At 48.4% G+C, this 16,264-nt stretch overlaps 1 protein-coding gene across 2 annotated transcripts in view; it reads left to right on the top strand.

The window, feature by feature from the left end:
* The first annotated feature begins 590 nt into the window (after positions 1–590).
* The window catches only part of LOC149341119 (uncharacterized), a 28,900-nt gene continuing 13,226 nt past the window's right edge, over positions 591–16,264 (top strand). The window contains exon 1 of one of the 2 annotated variants that reach the window (XM_089541937.1): positions 591–972. The gene's annotated coding sequence lies outside the window, so the exon portion shown is untranslated. Of the gene's footprint in view, positions 973–9,695; positions 9,776–16,264 lie in introns of those variants that run through there. The other variant, XM_089541938.1, reaches the window with a different exon arrangement.

Below are 16,264 nucleotides of genomic sequence, written 5' to 3'. Positions count from 1 at the left end.
GGCTAGAGCCGGGACAACGAGGCCACGTCGAAGAAAAGAAGAGCAGAGACGCGTGCAGTCACGGAAGAATCGAGCAGGAAGACACGCATAAAGAGCTTGGAACGCATGCGACGCTGTGGCGAGAAAACGAAGGCGGAAAGAAGTCGCACGTACGGCGGCGGACGGCGACAAATCAGGCGATCGCGACAGCAAAAACGCCGGATGGAGACAGTAAAAAAAAAAAAGATATACCGACGAAAACCAACAACAGTCAGCGACGCGAACCCGGGGGAAAAAGGGGTCCATTGTGGCTTTCCTTTTTGGGCGGCGGAATAGGTCTCACCGCTCTCACCCCAGGCTCTTCCTCTTCCTACTGGAAAAGAGATAGAGAGAGGGCAGACAGGAGAGAAAGTAAGAGAGAAGAACGGAAAACAACACGCACTCTTTCTCAAACCGTTGCTCCCAATACGCGTCGCGAGGAACCCTCCATACGGCAGAGCATGGTTCGGTCACTGCGTAAGAGCCAGGAGAGAGAGTAACGACGTCACGCTAGGAAAGGAGAAAGGGGCTCTGCGGCGGCAGTGCTGCTTTCGTCTACTGGAGGAGCAGGCTTGTCGCACTGCGCGAAGCAACGGGTTTTCTCAGCTTTCCCTCTTTTTCTTACTCTCTCTCCATTTGCTCATTGAGAGAACGTGCAGAGCTACGGGGGAGACGGGACGTTGAACTGGAAATCCGTACTTCGCGCTGTCCGTGACTCCCGCTCCGTTCGCTCTGGAGCGTCTCCACTGAGGAGTATTCGCAGTGCGCGAGCCTGGTTCATGGTCGGCACGGGTACCCCAACCTGCCTCGTGCCGTGCTCGCAACGCCGCGGACCACGCGCGGCGTGAGGGTACACCCTCGCACGTTCACCGAGACTCATCGATTGGATTAAGCTCGCTGCGTCGCTTACGGCAAGGACAGAAATGGGAGGCCTCCAAGGGATAACGCGATGGTGTGAGTAGCTCTTGCAACATTACCTTATTTCATCCGGTCAAACTGAGAAGTGATGTGTTATTTCACTCACGTGTCTTCTTACGCGCAAGACAGTTGTGTTTCTATAACCTAAGGCTAACGGGACGAGTTTGCGTGTATGGAATTTGCGTGTTCCGACTCAGTTAACGAATTTAGCCCAGTAGTTATACAGCGGCTGCATATTTTCAGGACACTTCTCGCACGAAAGAAAAAAAGAAACATAGCTTTGGCATACGAGCCGTTCCGATTTCGTTTGCGTCTAAGCAGTTTTTCGGCGTCGTTCGATTCTCTAGCGTTAAGGTTTTGTATGCGCGCAAAGAAATGCGCCTGCAGAGCTTTAATATGGCAGTTGAAAGAAATTATCTCCAAGTGGAGATAGATAACAGTGCTTAGGCTAGCTGTTAGGCTGTTAGGCTAGCTGTTCGGATAACAGTGCTTAGGCTAGCATCTCTGTATGAGGTGTCGGTTGTTCCCCACTTCTGCTTACTGTTAATTCCTTCCACCCGCTTACCCTCCGCGGTTGCTGAGTGGTTAAGGCGGTCGTCTCTTGAGCCGGAGTACCCGGGTTCGAACCCGACCGCGGCGGCCGCGTCTCGATGTAGGCGAAACGCAAAAGGCGCCTGTGTGCTGTGCAATCTCTGCGCACGTTACAGATCCCCTGGTGGTCAAAATTATCCCAGATACCTCTACTACGGCACCTCTTTCTTCATTTCTTCTTTCACTCCCACCTTCATCCCTTCCCTTACGGCGCGGTTCGGGTGTCCACTGAGATATGTGAGGGAGCTACTGCGTCATTGCCTTTCCTCAAAACCAATTTTTTTTTTTTCACCCGTTTACAGGAGACATTTTTTTCTTTTCCAGCCACAACAGCATGGCCTACTTCAAAGCTGAATCCTTGATGTAAAACATTATGATAAGAAAGAGATCATAGCTGCCATGCGAATGTCAATAGGATACGGAATGTCAGGCTGCATGTCGTCCTGAGAAAATGACGTTTTGCGGTTGCAGGCACCAGCGAACTTCTTAGGCTTTCCTTCTTATGATACAACCCACGTTTGCTCCCATCCATCCACTTTCAAGGCACACACCTACGTTGCTATGAGCCTACGTGTTCCGCCTCGATGGTTACGCTACAGAAATTGTAACTGTTGGCTCGCTTTAGAGACTGAACATGTACAGTCTTTGTCACAAATGTACAGCCCAAAGAGTTTGCTTCCAAACCGTGTAGCAAGGCTCTTAAGCACATTTGTCAGCCCTAAGCTTGGGCGGGGGGGGGGGGGGGGGGGGGGGGGGGGAGTTGAGGACTTATATTCTCCCCGCCTTCTTGAGATTAGGGTCCATGAGTAGAGGAGCCGCGCTACGGGGCTCAAAAGCAGACCTCTTGGGCTGTACACTTTCGACAAAGACTGTACAAGCACTTATGCTGCTCGATTATGGGTTGTGCTGGGTGAAGGGTGGCAATCCTTTCGTATACCGCTGGTTATGGCGTAATGATTAAAGCTAACTCTCTCGCTCGCTCATTAATGCTTAATGAACATCAGTTGCCTGAGGCGACGCTTATAATGCCTCCAAACACGCCACTTCCCTGATTCAAGCACGTGCGTCATCAATGATGGTCCGATGCATCCGACGTCTGTTGCTGGGCAGCCTCTACTTTCCGTGCGACCACAAGTTTCTAAAATCTTGTGTATCAGGAAGTGACTCTCTGTATAAAGTCTAGTTTCTCTGGACGAGTACGCAGGGCGCCAAAAGGTCAGCACCTTCTGAAAAACACATTGTTTGGAAACGAGCCAAGGGGCCTTCGTAGCTAGGTCTCTGCAGTACGCTGCCCTAGGCAAGTTCTGTTTTTGAGTCTCTCCGCTTGGGTAGCGCCCCACGGTCGATTATTTAATACTGGTATCTAGGATATAGACTATACGTTTGTATGTGCTTTATCCGGATAATAGGTGCTTACTGCAATGGTAAAAAAAAAAAATTGTCGTGCTAGAAGGCTCGCCCAGGATTGCTATCACAGAGGGTCTTGGTTTCTTACCAGCCGCTCCTCGGTCTAAATTCTTTGCGCAAAATAATGTACTATTGGCTGCTGCACCGAAATCTCTAGGTACTAATATATTACTATATTTTTTCGCATAGCGTATTCTACAATTGACACAAAGTTATTATGCTTACAATAGCAACGAGCGCGTTCGCGATTCTTGACAAGCGAGGTCATAGCTTCCGGCCGAGGCAATCAAGTTTTGCACAAGCTAAAATGCAGCGACCAATATATAGCCTGCTGTTAGCGTTGCCCTAATAGAACAACGAAGCGGGATACTGGATCTTGTAAAAGTTCGATTATAGCGTCCTACTCTACATCACAGAAACGACAATAACGAGTAAGCCGCTCAGCCAATTGTAGTAAACTGGAGATCCGGATAAGCAGGCAACATGCCTAGAAATGTTGCAGCGATAAGTTATAAAATAGCAACTGCGAAAGCCAGCTTATAAGGGTTGCTGTGTGAGTGAGTGAGTGAGTGAGTGAGTGAGTGAGTGAGTGAGTGAGTGAGAGTGAGTGAGAGTGAGTGAGTGAGTGAGTGAGTGAGTGAGAGTGAGTGAGTGAGTGAGTGAGTGAGTGAGTGAGTGAGCGAGTGAGTGAGCGAGTGAGTGAATGAGTGAGCGAGTGAGTGAATGAGTGAGCGAGTGAGCGAGCGAGTGAGCGAGTGAGTGAGTGAGTGAGTGAGTGAGTGAGTGAGTGAGTGAGTGAGTGAGTGAGTGAGTGAGTGAGTGAGTGAGTGAGTGAGTGAGTGAGTGAGTGAGTGAGTGAGTGAGAGTGGCCGAACGAGCTAGGGTGTTAGTCTTAGCGAGAGTACAGCAGCGCTACATACACCTTAACCACCAGACTCGATGTTCCAGTGGTGTTTGCGTAGAGATCTCGATTGACGCTAAGTACTTTCCTTCTCTCCCCAAAGATGGCACTGTCTAGCTACAGCGTTCTTCGTTTTTGTTCATTCTGTAGTATGTAAGCTTTCCCAAGGCCTGACTGCCATCAGGTGCCTACAGAGCGCGTGAATTTGCGAGACAGTCGCCTTCGTGCCGCGTATAAAACCTCGCGTTGTCTCCGATGCAGCACCTTGCTCAATTATTGATCTTTTCTCGTCCCGTTCACAAGTCATTCCTTAGTCGCAAAAAAAAAACAACATTACATAATCACGCTACGTAGAGCACTGACGATTATCGCGTCATTGAAACGAGCCGATAATGATTTCTGGCGCGCACAGGTCACTGAGAGCGCCTTGATCTGGGCCGAAACGCAGCGTCTGGGAAGGAAGGTCGTTAGCGCATGTTCCCTGACACACAGCCTCTTTCCTTATCATTTCTTCGCTGTCCGCCCTCGATGACGATACGTGCCAGTTCTTCAGGAAAGAAAAAAGAAAGACTAGCACCATCTCCAAGATCATCTTGGGAGCAGAGGCTAGACTGAGCGATTTGCGCAACTGCCAGGCTTCACGCCAGCGCCGCCCCTTCGGTGCGAACCTCTACGAGTCGTTTACTGTGGGTTCCAAGGCAAGACGCAGTATAAGTACCATTCACTAAGTTCTTTCTGCGAGAGAGAGGAAAGTATAACTGCGCACGTAACGCTGCATTTATGAGCGTCAAGATGCGCTTTCGCTGCACCACCTTAGACATGTTAAAGTGACGCAGGACTGTGCGCGTTTGTCTCGTATCTTAGCGTTGTTAGGTTTCGCCGTAAACCGGCGAGACAGAAGTTACTTTCGCTTCAAAAACAAAAATCCTATACCTCGTATCTCTGTACAGTTGATTCGAAGCGCCATGAGTAAAAGCCACCGGCACTGAATGAATTACGTTAGCGCGAGTAAACGACTGGAAGCACGCCAGAAACTACGCGATGGTTGGCTTTCAATAACAATTCACACCAGCGTTTTTGTCGTCTTCGGTAGTATGTTAGGCTCACGTTTTATGGCAGTTGGTCGTTGCCGGTTGCATGCATCTTCGCTATAGATGAAGAAAGAACGTAAAAACTGAGGACATTTTCGTTTGCGTCTTAACGTTTGGACAAGCAAAACAAAACCCGGTGCTCCAATAGGACTACCTTTATCTTTCATATATTTCTGCTACCCTATCTTCTATTTCTCTTCATACTTACTGTCGGGAAGCACGCACTGAGGCAATGCGCGACTCAACAGCATCCCCAGTATGCCGATGCCTCAGGCCGGCGTTATTGCCTTTCACGCACACAAAAAACAGAGCTTTTAGAGTTGCACAAGATTGCCACAAAAAGCAAACTTTTTCGACGCACAAATAGATCGATACTTAGCTGCTTTTCCTCAGGCTCGGAGTGGCGATGGTTGTCATCTTGACAATAATAAAGTTTTAACATCACTTTTCCTGCGAAGAACACGCTGGAAATATGATCACTGCAGCAGCACCATGATCGCCGTGTTACTTAATTAAGCGTTACATGTATCGCACAATTCATGGGAGCCAGTATGTGCAGAAATTGGGCCATACCGTGTTCTGAGGGAGGTATATGACCCATGAAAATGATGTTGGTGACAAACCAAAAGTACTATCCGCGTTGCACTTCTCAAGCCTCTTCGAAAGCTGATACGGACGCGCATATGTAAACGACACTAGTTAAGAGAAACAGGACATTCAGCTGGGATTTGCCTACAATGCTTAGCCAGCCCCCTGAGGAACCGGTCAGCCACTTCCGCGGTGCCGACGCGTTCGCTCAAGGAACCACCGAGCACGAATTTCGCCTCGGCACTTTCTATTCCGGCTTCCCGCCTTTTCCGGGCTGTGCGCGTACCGCTCGAGCGCACCCAGAAGCAGGAACCAACATCTACAAGAACACGAAAAGGGAATAACAACAGAAGAGAAAAAGGAGGCAGATAAACGTTAAGACAGGAAAGAGGAACAACCGCGCAAACAAGAAAGCAAAGCATCAAATATAAAGGAAGGCTGAAACAGGCGCCGAAAGAAGCCCTGCAAGCGAAGGGGCCCCTACGAAAGTGAAAGCGGCCAGCGCGTGCACGGCGTCCGAGCGGGGAACTGGGTCAGCCCGTTTGGGAGCCGCCGGGGATCTAGGAAGTGACCGGCCAGGGGGCGTGGAGGGAGGGGCGGAGAGAGAGGAGGTGAAGCGAAGGGAAAGGGAACCTCACGTACGGCTACGGTACGGCAGCGACGCTCGCCTGGCTGCCTTCGCGTCCGATGCGGAAGCCGCGGCAGAAGCAGGTCATCCGCCTTCGCTGGTCGTCCAGGCTTCGACGATGGATGGACAGGGCCGTCGAGCGTTACCCCATCTTGCATGCGGCAGACAGCAGAATGGCACATGCGCGCCCACTGCCCCCTTCTTTGAGGGAGAGAGAACCAGAGTGTCTAAGAATAACGTGACGGTCGAGCTTTCTTATTTATAACTTTACCGTAGTGCCCTTTCGGCAAGCCACAAAAGCAGCCAAAAGTCGTCGTCACGGTTTTGAGGTACGGCTGTCGAAAAGCATCAGCTATAAAGACTGGAACTGCTAGGACATTGCGGAACCTAAACAAAGTTGCGTCAACCACAGTTAGTAAATGGTCTAGTAGGAAACAAAAAAAAACGATGCTCGAAAATAAGAAATGCGTGATCTTTCGACTTGGTTTGGTTTATGGGGTTTAACGTCCCAAAGCGACTAAGGCTATGAGAGACGCCTAGTGGAGGGCTCCGGAAATTTCGACCACCTGGGGTTCTTTAACGTGCACTGACATCGCACAGCACTCGGGCCTCGTCAGCTCGACTTCATTGTCTCACTCTTTCACACCGCGAAGCCGTGTGAGTAGTCATTGTTGTCAGACAGTCACTGTGGAAAGTATATAGGCCAAGTCGCATGTCACTGACGATATCAGAATAGTCGATAGTCTGCGTAAGTGCACGGACATCCTTCTGCGCTTATAAGAAAGCCAGAATCCAGGACGCAAAAAAAAAAAACAAGATTTTTTTAGCTCTTTGGCCCTGAAATGTTGTGTCCCGCATCACATGTCGGAGCAGAGTGCAATGAACCCTATTTGTGCATTTTTCTTTTTCGTACGAGCCATCGTAGTCGCAGTTTACAGGCTACAGCGCTGACAGCTTGTTCCCAGCTCTCGCTGAAAACCTGTTTTATATGAGGAGTTTGGATGAAAAACACGTCCGTTTATTTCAGTCACGTCTCCTCGACATTGAGCCCTAATCGAACACCCTCGATCACTACACGTGCCTCTATACACCACTTTCAGTCGACGCTATAACAGTAGGTAGTAAGTAGTGTTAACAAATACATCAACCTCTAGATGCTGACTAGAAAAGCTGCAGTATTCAGCGCAATACTAGAAGGAATGAAACAATCGACCGCAGTGTTATGGTATGGGATGGTATGTTATGTTTATGGTCCCTAAGCAAAACACGGATGCAAGAGGGGCTCCAGGTTAATTAAGACCACCCGAGGTTCTTTACGTGCGTTAACATCGCACAGCAAACAGGTGTTTTTGGGTTTGATCCCGCCACCTTAGGATCAGCAGCCGAACGCGAAAGCCACGCGGCCGGTCCGTATGAATATTTACAGGAAAAGGCAATAGGCAAATGATAGGGTGAAAAGAACCACTAAAAAAGGTTTGTGAATATCTGTTCGTCCATGCATGTATCAGTCAATTTGAAGTGTCTTGTATACTCACGGCGCATGGTTGATATTGTAGTCTTCCAGTTAGTTGTATCTAAAAAAGGCGATAAATATAGTACTCCATCTCGTCATCGAGGGTATAAGTAAGCATGAAATGCCATATTCTAGGGCAGTCATGACCGAACTCGGGTATGTACCATGTCCTTTAGCTGCTGGACGGGCCAACGCCTTCGCCCGCTTCTATTCTTCGACCTCGGTAGCGCGCCCGGGCTACGTGGCTGCTTTCGAAGCTTCATAAGCTGTCTACATCAGCCGCTTCCCTTCGAGCTGAACAGCGCCCCCTCACCGTTTGGGGTGACTTACGAGACGCCGCTTTCAGCCGCTCATCTTATTACGCTCTGGACAACGCACTCAGAGTCGCTCGCTGAATGCTTGAGGTGGCATAGCGCTTGAGCACTCTTCTTCGGCTCTAGCAGGCCCTAGCGACATGTTGTGCTGCCTTCTCACCTTCATGCGCGGTTGCATAAAGATGCCGTTTTGACGCCACGGGGGAGCCTTTCTGTTCCTTGACACATCCAGCTCCAGTGTTCCACAGTATTTCTAAGCGCAGAAGTAACGGATGAAACATGATGAAGACGAGAAATCAAAACAGTAGCGCCACAGACTAACAGATAAAAACTACAGAGAATATTTACTACATTCGAATCGGAGCGAAAGCACGGATTTGTGCTACGTAGAAGACGGTGAGCAGGCAGAGCCGCGGGACGGAGCAGATGGAAGTTGATGAAGGCGACGCTCTCCAATGCACAGCGCGAGAGTGTGGTTAACCTAGTTTTTTTTTTTTTTCTAGTGGTCTCGCTGATCGGCCCTTAAAGGAGATCTGTTCGCACAGCCGTGGGTTCGACTCCCAGCCATGGATATTGATACAATTTCTCTTTTTCATGGTTTGACCGCTAACTCAGCTGAAGGTCAAATTTACACGGTCGGCGACTGAAGCCCTAGGTCCCGTAGTGAAGCCTTCAAAACATCAGTTCGGTTGCGACGCTGGCCGAGCGGTCTAAGGCACCGGCAATCGAAGTTGCTTTTGCCTGCGTCAGCGGTGGTCCGAATCCCGCTCGAGGATGAAGTTTTTCTGCTCGATGCCGTTTGGACCGGAAATTTCAGAGTTGTTCAGCTTCGTGTTCGGCCTCGGGTTCGCCGCAGTTTCTCGAAACTGTTCCTCTCAATTTTCTGAAAATGGAAGCTGAAAGCATTTAATGCTTGTAAACGGCAAGTCTGGAGTTATGAAAACCACTTTGGCAAGCTTGTTCCGCTGAAGAGAAAAAGAATCGATGTACCCGTATCGAAGCATTGAGTCATTGAGTAGGATTAAACCTGATATGCTTCTTATGTGCGACCATCGCCGAACAGTAACACTGTTTTACATAATTAAGATCATTTTTGAACTCATCCGTGTCCTTCTCTGTGGTTCACTACTGCTCGACCTGCATAATAGCTGTTACCACCATTGTCATCATTGGCGGAGGCAGCGAATACGGTGATAACCTATGATTTCTTTGAACGTGTTTATTGCTGCCTCAACGCATAATAAATAGACTTTGAATAATGAAACAATGAAACAATCCCGCCTCATAAATATGTTCATGCAGATAGCCTAGCAGCGAATGATGATAAGGCCCTTGTGCGCAGTATACGCGCATTAGATGCAGCACAGTGCGAGATGCGGTACGAAATATAAAGTGCCGTATTCTGGTTTGACAGAGAGCGGGACAAACCCGACGCTGTTTTGGGGTATCCTCAGCTACGTCAGGCTTATGATTCACAGGACGTCTAGCGGGTGTGTACGCGTCTCGACGGGAAGGCCGACAGCGAACAACCGCAGGAGTCAAGGACATCTCCCCTGAGATCTACTCGACAGCAGGGCAGGGCAACCGCTCTCGGACGAACACATGCACGTAGGCAGCGCCGGAGTTGTTCGTATCCCGTCGAAAAGTGGGGCCGGCAACACCCATATTGAAGACTCGAGGCGATGACCAAATGGAGATGGTGGTGTGCGGACCAACCACTGGATGACTTCGGCTCACCTCTGCGCGTGGTGTCCACAACTGGAATACATTCCTTTGGCACAGAACGCGTCCTGGTCTTCAGAGACGGTAATGTGGAATCCTTGACTAAGTGTTCGCGCTCGTGTTTGTCTCACTCATGACGGGTTGGCGTTCTGCTTCTCTGCTTCGCACTTACGGCGGCATTTCCTTGACCGGCGGTTGATATCATCTGCCGTCGAGTATCTCTCTCTCTCTCCGTCTCTCCCTTCCGCTTCCTACATAAGAAATGCATGCGACTGGCACTCGCCGCCCGCACCCGCAGTTCCTCCAAGCAGCAGTGCGCAGCTGTGCGAAACGTCACTCTGTGCATCAAGAGGATGTTGCGATTGGAAGTCGGCTGAGCGCGAATTTCTTTTATGCGTAGCATATTGCAATCATTCAGTTCAGCCCTTGGGCGCGGCCGGGCAGCCACCAAACCACGTGGCGTGATGTCACGTGGTTTGGTGACGTCACGTCACGTGGTGGTGACATGACGTCACCAAGCCACGTGAACAAAAAAAAGAAAAAAAAAAGTACGGCTGAGAATGGTGGCGGTTGCCACCGCCCCGTTTCAAAGGGGGCGCTCCTATCTATCCATCCATCCATCCATACGTCACGGAGGAAAAGCTGCTGAGAAAATCGAGTGCCGCCAAGCAATACCTCGCGCAAAAAGACCGCGCAAAATGCAACGCATTCTTGGCTTAACCAAGCTAAGCCTGGGCATCATTTTTTTCTCAGTTTCTCAAACGCAGACGTCTTATATGTCGTCCCCACAGTGCAGGAGCGCGTACTGCGCGCGATCTCGTGCACGTGTATGCCCACATAACCTTGGGCGAATTGGGAGGTCTGAGAAAACAACAATGCAAGTGAAAGTGTTGTACGACCAGCACATTTGCGCCACTTGATGCAAACGCGTTTATGTAGGTTTCTTCCTCCGATTTTCCGGCTAAAATGGTCTCAATGTATCACTTGCATAAACGCAAAGAAAGCACAGATTTGCTTGCAGTCACCAAAGGGAAACTAGGAACTGCAGCCATTGAGTATGCCAGAAAGCGTAAACTTTGTATTTAGGGTATATATGTTAGATAATGCGGGTTTCACATCAGGAATATTGCTCTTTCTAAAAAAGGCATGAAAATGTGTTCTGCCGGTTTACAAATACACCAAAAACTGATAGTTTACTACAATCAAATAATATAACACTTACGTCGGGCAGAAAAGAAGCACGCCTTTCGCCATGTTGAAAAACCTACAGTAATTTCCGGTGAACAGCCAGCAGGATAAGCATGTTCAAAAGTTAAAATTTTAGGCTTTGCGGAGCATCGATAGGTGCAGACGATAGAGCATTTTATTTTCAGTATCGCCCAACACAGCATAAGATGCCCAACGCGATCTCATGTGTTGGTGCGGGCAATCTAGTAATTTTTTCTCCTGCCAGAGCTGATGCCTGCGGTATAGATACACACCGGATGCGGATTATTTATATAAATAAATACTGAGCATAGTAATACACAAAACCAGATTTATATTTGCGTTTTTGTTTTTAATGCCTGTAAAATGCTCTATTTTCATGTACGGGAGAGGATTTTTTTATCTCTTTCTTTTCTTCTTTGTCCCAGAACAGTTATCCCGACGAAGCTCCCTTGGCTTAGTACCAAGGTATTAGCCTTCGACAGTTGGTAACAAAACCCTACCGCGAAAGCTCGACCCGAGCTCAGTCGGGGCGCGAGCTCCTGACGGAAGCCCAACTAATAGCCGCTTTAGTTAAGCACATCAGTCCATTCAATTGCGTAGTTCCCGAAGCAGGAAAAGTGACACTTTGAGCACTACTGACATCAGTAGAGCTACTTTATTTCCATCATACTCGCCACGTCGCTGTGTGCGCTGGGCTATGCTGCATTCTCTGAAGAAGCATGGATCAGATAAAGTGGTTGCGTTTGTGAGCCTTGTGCTTTCCCGTTTATACACCTCGTAGATACGATGCCCCCCACACACAGCCTGGGTGCAGAGAAAGGTTGGTTCGAGTTGCATCCTTATAGCTGAAGCACCACCGCTGGCAGCCTCCGGAAGCAAGCAACACAATTGTCAGTTGCACAAATCCAACGATTCAAATTTCATTCAGGAAATTTAAAAAACTACTAAAATTGCATACAGAAACTCATATTATCCCAGGTTACAGTATTTATTTCACACATTTTCTTGCGAATGGGTTTTTTTTTAAATCTTTTTTAGACTCGCTACAGTCCCTGACCGCGCACGCGAGGCCCGAGAATTACGTCCCACGTTCCTGCGGCCAGCGTGGCCGGCGCAGACAAGCAGCTGCTCTACACCTGCCAGTTTGAAGTTGACGGCCTGGAAGAACCGATTACATGGACAGTTCAAATATTGAATGTGGCAGCGACGATTCCGATTCGGACGAAGTAGTACCATCGAAAAGACAGCTATGAACCTGCCGCTTCGTCCGGGCGAGTCACCGGTGTCCGACGGTCTACATAGGCGTGCGGGACCAGCAACATATGAGAAGTGTGCATAATGCAATGAAACATCTCATGAAGCGTCAAAATTTGTTTTCCGAAATTGAAAAAATATCCCGACACTGGCATCATCGGCTTTATTTGTTGCTCCGTCCACGCCAAAAGCAACCCGAATGCATCGTCGGTGCGTAAATAATGACAAAAATGAAGTTAAATGGATTTTTTGCATCACATGAACATCAACAACGTTTTGAGCGCACGCAGTGAGAAATCACCCAGCTGAAGAGAATGGCATAATGCAAAATATGATGCGTTTTATGCGAGACCGGAGCGCTGTCATTGCTGAGCAGGACATACATTTGTCTGGAACTTTTCGGGTGAGGTCCTGCCAGGCCCTCCTGCGGTTCTTAGGAGTGTCGGGACTGCACGACAGGCTGTGACTTTGCCCAAGTTTTCTCGCCTTCTGCTTTGTCTTATCTCTCTCTTTTCCCCCTCACCTTTATAATCCCTCATCCTTTTTCCCCAGTGCATGGTAGGAGGAGGTAAACTTTGTTAAAGAAGAGGTCTTAGACGCGGGTTGGGGTGACGTTCCCCTCCCCGCGGTGGGCTCCTCTTCTAGGCCGGACGCCAGGTGGCCGACCGGTGTTATCGTTCGGCGACCTCTTCTGCCCGCTCCGTGACTCGGAGTTGAACCGCCGGGTCCGAGCTGAGCAGCGCGGCCTCCCACTGAGATTGGGTAGAGTGCTGCAGACTCTGCGATGGCTTGTCTTGAGTACATGAGTGTAGGATGTGCGATGTGTCTGACTTTTGGTGCCCACAGGAAGAACAGACCGGGCTGAACTGCTCTGGGAACCATATGGAGTACATGTACGAATTAAATAAATTGTCTGTTTGGAGCTGCCGCCAACTGATTTGTTGTGTTTTATTCAGAGATTTATGGGGTTCTGGGAAGATCTTTCTTTCTTTCTTGAAGTGGGTAGTAATTTCTTTGTGGGTCGTCACTCGCTCCTTGGCCGACCTGAGCTCGGGGCAGCGCACCTCTCGGTTAACTAGGAATCCTCGGGCAAATTGGTGCGCCGCCTCGTTTCCAGGATGGTCCGAATGGGCGGGGACCCAGATCAATGTTATCTGGCGGGTATTGGAGATTTTTTGTAAGATTTTTATGGCTGCGGAGTGGGCGCTTCCTTTGCGCAAAATTTCAAATTGCGCTTTTGTAGTCACTGATGTTTTATTTGGCAGTGGTGGAGCTAGGAAACGGCTAAAGCTATGGCAGCTTCTTCAGCCTTATCAGGAAATTTTGTTTTATCGATTGTCGCCTATGCAAGGGGAGAACCTCGATGATCGACAACTGCCAGAGAAAAGGCGTCTCTGTCCGCATGTTCTGCCACGTCCACGTGCGCCGTGTCTTTCTGAACTGAAAATCTTTCGTGAAGTTTTTCTGCCCCAGCATTTCTTCTGTCCGTATCGCAGTGTGGATGCATGTTTTCGAGCAGAGGATGGACTATTGAGTGTTCGTGCACGTGTCTAGGAATTAGCAATGTGTATGCACGGATTCATTCATATTGTATTCCTGCTTTCTTTAAGATGAAATGTCCTGTTTCAGTACCTGATAGTTTTTCGTACTGTGCGGTGAGGTGTGCTTCCATCATTTCCGCTAAGGTGTTGTGAATACCTAACTGTAGTGGTTTTCCATTTAGCGTATGACGTTGGAGGTTGAGCGCAAGTTTGTAGTACTAGTCTATTTAGAGAATCCCGTTCGTCTCTTTCTCTAATGGTGACGTATGGAGAGTAGATGACTCTGCTAAGAACGAAGACCTGTATTAGTTTCTTGGTCTCGGCTTCTTTAACTCCTCTTCGCCAATTAGCGATGCGTCTGATGAGGAGGGAGATTTGGTTAATGGTGTTCCTCAGTGTCTTAATTAGTGTGCCGTTTTTTTTTTTATTTGACTCTATCAACATTCCCAGGATTCTTAGTGTTTCCACTTCTGGTATGGCTGCCCCTTCCGCGTAGATTTTGATCTCAGGCACTTTATTCTTTCTTTGAAGCTTCGAGTGTAGGATGAGGACTTCGTATTTTTGAGGGGAACATGCGGGTCCCGCGGTTTGTCGCCTCTACTACTACATCTGCGGCTTGTTGTAGCGTACCTTGTATCGTGCCGATACTCCCCATGGTGGTCCAAAGGGTGATGGCGTCCGCGTACAAAGAGTGTTCTAGATCTGGGACTTTTGCGAGTTCGTGTGCCATTTTGATGAGGGTTATATCTAATAAGAAGGGGGGAGAGGACCGATCCTTTCGGCGTTCCTCTGTCTCCCAAACTAAAGGTGTCGGATTTCATTGTGCCAGTTTGGATTTTATCCGTTCTATCGGAGAGAAAGTCCTTGATGTAGTTAAACGTACTTTCGCCTACATTCAACGGTGCAAGAAATTCTAGTATTGCTTTGTGTTTGACGTTATCAAATGCTTTGATTAAATCTAGAGCTAGGATTGCCACGGTGCTCATTTCTTGCTTCTGAGATAGGACTTCGTTTGGTAGTCTGAGCATCGTATCCTGTGTTGATAGATGTGGTCTAAAGGCGTCTATAGTGTTGGGTTATAAATTCTCTTTGTGCATGTGGGACTGGATTGTGTCTGGTATGACGTTCTCTATCAGTTTTCCTATGCAAGATGTAAGCGAAATAGGCCTGAGGTTTTCGAGCGTGAGCTTTTTGCCCGGTTTTGGTTTTGGAATGAATTTAACGATGGCATGTTTCCAAGACGCTGTTAGTTCCCCCCCCACCCCCCCCCCCCCCCCCCCCCCCCCCCCCTTCAACACTCCCTCGCAAAGTCTGTGAGGGCTACGATGGAAGCGTCGTCTAGGTTTCTGAGTGTTTTGTTATGAATGCCGTCCTTTCCCGGAGCGGATGTCGTGCGTATCTTTATGTAGGGTTGCTTTTATTTCCGCCATTGTTACGTCCGCGTCCAGGACGGGATTAGGTTGTCCTTTATAATCGGGTAGGGACTTCGTCTCTCGGGTTGTGCACAAGTATATCTGCTGTAGCGTGTTTATAATATCGTGATCCGTGCGTGGGTTTTGGTGATTTCCTTTTAAGTCGTAGCTTTGTTGGATTCCGGATCAAGGAGATTCCATGCCTCTCTCGTGCCTAAATTGCCATTTACATTTTCGCAGATATGGTTCCACTGCTGTCTCGCGAGTTCTGCGGAGTGGTGTTGAATTTCCTCCGTGAGTGTGACTATCCCGTTTCTAAACTTTTTGTTGCATTTTTGCTTAAGCAGCCTTTTCTGTAGGCTTTGCCTTGCCACCCACACATGTGTAAGTCGACTGTCAATCGTATTTACGGTTTCACCGACCGGTTAACCTCCCCGCCTTTCCTCATCCTCCTGCTTCGAATGGCTTATGCCCACGATACCCGGAACGTGGCCGCGCTTAGCAGACTGAAAAATGCAGTTCTACGCAATCACCGCCGCTATTACTTTGTCGGTAACTTTTTTGCTGGGTAACTCCTTTGTAACTCTTTGTATACGAACTCTTTTTCTCAAATTTTAACTTTTCTTTTGACATTCTTATAAATTATGCCTTTTGTTCCATCGATATGTGTCAGTGTGGTGATCCGTGCACGGACATGCACAGAAAAAGAATGTGTTCGCTACAAAGGGCAACTAAAGTACAAACCGTCGCTGCGAACTATGAGTGCATATCAAATCATCCACTTTTCCAGCTACTACCTGAATCGGGACGTACTGGAACCTGAATGCTTAAAATTGAAATATGCAGTATCCGCTGGCCTGTGGAATGTGAACTGCACGAATAACTTCTAATTATAGCTGAGAGAACTATGAATGTAGCAGTACATGCAAGCAGGAAAGCACTATTACTCTAAAACAGGCACTGTTGCTTCCTCCACTGGTTGGTTCATAGTCTAGTAAGAGCTGCTCAACAACCTCCATCCCAAAATAATGGTTTAGCAGAAAGCTTCTTTGCCAAGAGCCAAGAAGTAAATAGTACAAAGCCAACATTTGCACAAAGCACTGGTTCGTTAATTCTGACCGCAAACCAAGGTGTAGGAATGTATTCTTACACCGTGC

Source organism: Amblyomma mixtum, chromosome 5 (genome assembly GCF_055824585.1).
Source record: "Amblyomma mixtum isolate Tamu chromosome 5, ASM5582458v1, whole genome shotgun sequence".
In the NCBI taxonomy this organism is placed as follows: Eukaryota; Metazoa; Arthropoda; class Arachnida; order Ixodida; family Ixodidae; genus Amblyomma; species Amblyomma mixtum.
The sequence above is the reverse complement of the archived record's forward strand: the minus strand, read 5'-3'. Positions and strand labels throughout refer to the sequence as shown.